This window comes from Balaenoptera borealis (assembly GCF_965194805.1).
Source record: "Balaenoptera borealis genome assembly, chromosome: 9".
NCBI classification, from domain to species: Eukaryota; Metazoa; Chordata; class Mammalia; order Artiodactyla; family Balaenopteridae; genus Balaenoptera; species Balaenoptera borealis.
In genome coordinates this window covers 108,209,226-108,215,291 of record NC_138873.1, presented here as the reverse complement: position 1 = coordinate 108,215,291, position 6,066 = coordinate 108,209,226, and positions in this window count along the sequence as shown.

Genomic DNA, 6,066 nt, shown 5'->3' with positions numbered 1-6,066 from the left:
GCGAGGGTGCCCAGGCTGCTATAACAAATACCACCGACTGAGCGGCTTATAAACAATAAGCATTTATTTCTTGAAGCTCTGGAGGCTGGACGTCCTAGATCAGGGTGCTAGCATGGTCAGGTGAGTGTCCCCTTCTGGGTGGAAGACTTCTTGTTGTACCCTCACAGGTGGAAGGGGCCAGGGGGCTCTGTGGGATCTCTTCTGTGTGTAAAGTCTTTTGATTTTTTTCCCCACGTTTACTGAGCAATATTTCACATACATCACTGTATAAGTTTAAGGCATACAGTATGATGGTTTGACTTACATATCTTGTGAAATGATTATTGCGATAGGTTTAGCTGACATCCGTCATCTCATATAGACACAACAAAAAGGAAAGAAAGAGGAAAAGAAAAAAGAATACAAATGTTCTCCTTGTGATGAGAACTCTTAGGGTCTACTCCCTTCACAGCTTTCCTATATATCATACAGTACTCTTAACTACAGTCATCGGGTTGTACATTACAACCTTAGTACTTATTTATCTTATACCTGGAAATTTGTACCTTTTAACAACTCCCTTCAGTTCTCCCTCCCTCCACCCTTTGCCTCTGGTAATAAGATGTCTGATTTCTTTTTCTATTTGTTTTTAAGATTCCACATATAAGTGAGATTATACCATATTTGTCTTTTTCTGTCTTAACATAGTGCCTTCAAGTTCCATCCATGTAGTCACAAATTGTAGGAATTCCTCATTTTTTATGGCTGAATAACAGTCCCTTATTCCATTTTGTGTGTGTGTGTGTGTGTGTGTGTGTGTGTTTGTAAAATCTCACAACTTCTTTACCCCTTCATCCACTGATGGAAATTTAGATTGCTTCCATGTCTTGGCTATTGTAAATAGTGCTGCTATGAACATGGGGGTGCAGATACCTTTCTGAGTTACTGTTTTTGTTTCCTTTGGATATATTCCCAGAGTGGAATTGCTGGATCATATGGGACTTTGATATTTATTATTTTGAGGAGGCATCCTCTGTACTGTTTTCCATAGAGGCTGCACCAATTTATAATCCCACCAATAGTGCACAAGGGTTCTTTCTGTGGGATCTCTTTCATAAGGTCACTTATTCCATTCTTGAAGGCTCCACCGTCATGACCTAACCACCTCCCAAAGGCAACCACCTCCTAACACTACCGCATTGGGCATTGAGTTTCCAATATGTGCATTGTGGGGGGACCAGCCCTTCAGACCATAGCAGGCAGAAAGTGGAATGATCCCCAAACACTACTGGCAAAGGGAGGCCATTCATGGAGCTACCAACTTGTCCTTGGACTTGTGTTTGGATGGACAGGATTCCCAGAGGACAACAACGTATTTTATCTGTTAATCTGCTTTGATAGAGAGAGACTTGTAACTTCTGCCAGGTGGATGAATGGACAAGCAAAATGCTGCTAAAAGGTATAGTCAGGGTCAGCTTCATGGGAATGTAATCATATGGACGACGCCATGCTTGGTCTAATGACCTATTGTCAGTATTCTGTAATTATTAATACTTATATTTTTAATTTGTTTGAAGCTCGATTCAAAAACTGTACTTTTGTATTTTTAAAGTGATGTCCAATGGGGAAGTGGAGCGTATGCTTTAGGAGAGGAGAGAGGTGGAGGAAACAAAAACTTTCTATTTTAGTGCCTTTAAAGGCACTTTTTCCTGCTTTTAGAATAAAGAGCCCCTCATTTTTATTTTTCTCTGGGTCCTGCAAATTATGCAGCCAGTCCAGAGTATAGTGGTAATAGGAAACTTGCTCCCTCCAAAATGAATGAAATAGGCATTTTAAGTATGCGTTATAACTGACATCAATAATTAGGAGTTGAGGGGTGTGGCCCAGATGGCAGAGTAGGAAGACCCTCTACCTGGACCTGGGATGACTTTAAACGCTGGATAAACCATTAAACTTAGCATTACCTTCATGATGTGAAACACTTATTTTATTTTATTTATTTTCACTCTTCCCTCAGGCATACCAAATTTACAGCTAATTACAGAGCAGCTCTCAGTGAGAATGACCTGAAGATTAGCAGAAAAGATTTTTCACAATTCAAGACATAAAGAAGGAGACAGGTAAGAGGGGCAGAGACATGGTGTAGTCAGGACCCACACCCCTGGGGTTGGGGAACCACAAAGAGGAGGAACATCACAAATGCAGAGGTTCTCCCCAAGCCAGGGAGGGGTGTGAGTGCCACATCAAGCTCCTCAACCCAAGGGTCCTGCACTGGGAGATGACCCCCTAGAATGTCAGGCTTTGAAAAACAGCAGGGCTTGCTTTCAGGAGAGCCAAAGAGCTCTAGGAAACAGAGACGCTACTCTTGAAGGACACATGCAAAATCTCACGAGCTCCAGGTCCCAGTGCAGAGGCAGTAATTTGAAAGGACCTTGGGTCAGACCCACTTGCTGATCTTAGAGACCCTCCTGGTGAGGCAGAAGGCAACTGGGACTTCCTCTGGGGACAGAGACCTGGCAGCATTCATTTTGGGGAGCTTTACCACAATAACACCAGTGCTGGCAAGCACTATTTTGGAATTCTCACTCTAACCTAATAACACCAGGGCTTACCCACCCACTACTGGGACAGCACCAGCCAATTCAGGAAGCTGTGTGGAGACCGGGGTCCATCCACCAGCAGTCAGGCACCAGCCCCACAGAACCCCAGCCCATGCAGCCAGCCATGCCAGGATTGAGTCCAACCCTCTAGCAGACCCAAAGTCACAGAAGGAGGCACGGCCTTATAGGCAACCAAGCCAGAGGCCAGCCCCACCTATCACCTACTACCTACAGTAGTCAGCCCTGCCACAACAGAAGGGGGCACACAGCCCACATAGGGGGCACCCTGAGAACCTATTGATCTGGTAACCAGAGGGGAGTGTGCTGCTGGGCCCCATGGGAAATCTCCTACATAAGGCCACTTCTTCAAGATTGGGAAATGGAACCAACCTACCTAATGCATAGAAATAAACACAGAAAGTTAAGCAAAAATGAGGAGATAGAGGAAAATGTTCCAAATGAAGGAACAAGACAAAACCTCTGAAAAAATAAACAAGTGGACATAAGCAATCTACCTCATGAAGAGTTCAAGGTAAGGACCACTGCGAGTTCCTTGGTGGTCCAGTGGTTAGGACTCGGCACTTTCACTGCTGTGGGCCGGGTTCAATCCCTGGTCAGGGAACTAAGATCCCAAAGCCTCGAAGCACAGCCAAAAAAAAAAGGTAATGACCATAAAGACGATCAACAAACACGTGAGAAGAACGAATGAACACAGTGAGAATTTCAACAAAGAGTTAGAAAATATAAAGAAGAGTCAAACAGAGCTGAAAAATACAATGACTAAAATAAAAGCTACATGAGGAGGAATTGAGAGTAGATTAGATAATAGCAGAGTAACAGATCAGTGAACCAGAAGACAGAGTAGCAGAAAGTACCCAAGCTGAACAGAAAAAAAGAAAATAGAAAAAAAAGAACTGAAAATAATTTAAGAAATCACTGGGACAACATCAACAATACTAACATTCCCATATAGGCGTCCCAGAAGGAGAAGAGAGAGAGAATGGGTCAGAGAATTTATTTGAAGAAATAATAGCTGAAAACTTCCCTAACCTGGGAAAGGAAAAAAAAATTCATGTCCAGGAAGCACAGAGAGTCTCAAAAAAGATGAACTCAAAGAGGTCCACAACAAAACACATTATAACTAATGGCAAAAATTAAAGAGAGATTCTTAAAAGTAGGAAGAGAAAAGCAATGAGTTATATACAAGGGAACTCCCACAAGACTATAATATGACAGGACTTCCCTGGTGGTGCAGTGGTTAAGAATCCACCTCAAAATGCAGGGGACGTGGGTTTGATCCCTGGTCAGGGAACTAGATTCCACATGCATGCCACAACTAAGGAGCCTGCAAGCCACAACTAAGGAGCATGCATGCCGCAACTAAGATCCAGTGCAAAATAAATAAATAAATAAATAAATAAATAAAGACTGTCAGATGATTCTCAGCAGAAATTTTTCAGTACAGAAGGGATGGCATGATATATTCAAAGGAATAAAAGGAAAACAGCTACAACTAAGAATATTATACTCATCAAGGTTATCATTCATATGTGAAGGAAAGAAAGAGTTATACAGAAAAGCAAAAGCTAGAAGAATTCAGCACCACTAAACCAGTTTTACGCAAAATGTTAAGGGACTTCTCTAAGCAGAAAAGAAAAGACCACAATTAGAAACATGAAAATTATGAGAGAAAAAAATCTTGCTGGTAAAGGCAAACATAAAGTTAAGGTAGATCAAATATGTATAAAGCTAATAGAAAGGTTAAAAGACAAAAGTAGTAAAATCATCTACAACCACAGTAAGTAGTTAAGGGATACACAAAACAAAAAGATGTAAGATATGATATCAACAACATTAAACATTGGAGAGGGAGTAAAATGTAGAATTGTTAGAATGCATTAAAACTTAAGAGGTCATCAACTTAAAATTATCACATGCATACAGCTGTCCCTAGGAAACATGCGGGTATTGGTTCCAGGACCTACTGCATTACCGAGATCCACAGATACTCAAGTCCCTTACAGTTGATCCTCTGTATCTGCAGGTTCTGCACCAGCAGATACAGATGGTCGACTGTATGTTTATTGAGAAAAATCCAAGTGTAAGTGGACCTGTGTAGTTCAAACCCATGTTGTTCAAGGGTCAACTGTTCAAAGGTTGTTATATAAGAACATCATGATAATTTCAAACCAAAAACCTATAAAAGATACACACAAAAAAAGAGAAAGGAATACAAACTTACCACTAAATATAGTCACCAAATAAAAAAGGGAAGAATGCAAAACAAGAAAGGAACAACAACAAAAAAATTACAGGTCAATATCACTGATGAACATAGATGCAAAAATCCTCTGCAAATTATTAGCAAACCAAATTCAACAGTACATTAAAAGAATCATACTCCATGATCAAGTGGCATTTATCCCAGGGATGTATGGATGGTTCAGTATCTGCAAATCAATATAATACACCATGTTAACATACTGAAGAATGAAAATCATACGATCATCTCAATAGATGCAGAAAAAGCATTTGACAAAATTCAATATTCATTTATAATAAAAACTCTCAAAAAAGTGGGTGTAGAGAGAACATACCTCAACACAATAGAGGCTATATATGACAAGCCCATAGTCACATCATATTCAATGGTGAAAAGCTGAAAGCATTTCCACTAAGATCAGGAACAAGACAAGGATGCCCATTCCTGCCACTTTTATTCAACATAGTTTTGGAAGTCCCAGCCACAGCAATCAGAGAAGAAAAAGAAATAAAAGGAATCCACACTGGAAAGGAAGACGTAGTACTGTCACTGTTTGCAAATGACATGATAATATACATATAAAATCCTAAAGATGCTACCAAAACTATTAGAACTAATAAATGAATTCAGTTAAGTTGCAGGATACAAAATTAGTATACAGAAATCTGTGACGTTTCTATACACTAAAAAAAAAAAACTATCTGAAAGAGAAATTAAGAAAACAATCCCATTTACAATTTCATCAAAAAGACTAAAAATACCTAGGAATAAATCCAACCAAGGGGGCAAAAGACTTGTACTCTGAAAACTATAAGACATTGATGAAAGAAATTAAAGATGATACCAACAGATGGAGAGATATACCATGTTCTTGGATTGGAAGAATCAATATTGTGAAAATGCCTATACGACCCAAAGCAATCTACAGATTCAATGCAATCCTTATCAAATTACCAATGGCATTTTTTACTGAACTAGAACAAAAAATTTTAAAATTTGTATGGAGACACAAAAGTCCCCGAAAGGCCAAAGCAGTCTTGAGGGAAAAAAACGGAGCTGGAGGAATCAGACTCCCTGACTTCAGACTATACTACAAAGCTACAGTAATCAGGACACTATAGTACTGGTACAAAAACAGAAATATAGATCAATGGAACAGGATAGAAAGCCCAGAGATAAACCCACGCACCTATGGTCAACTAATCTATGACAAAGGAGGCAAGG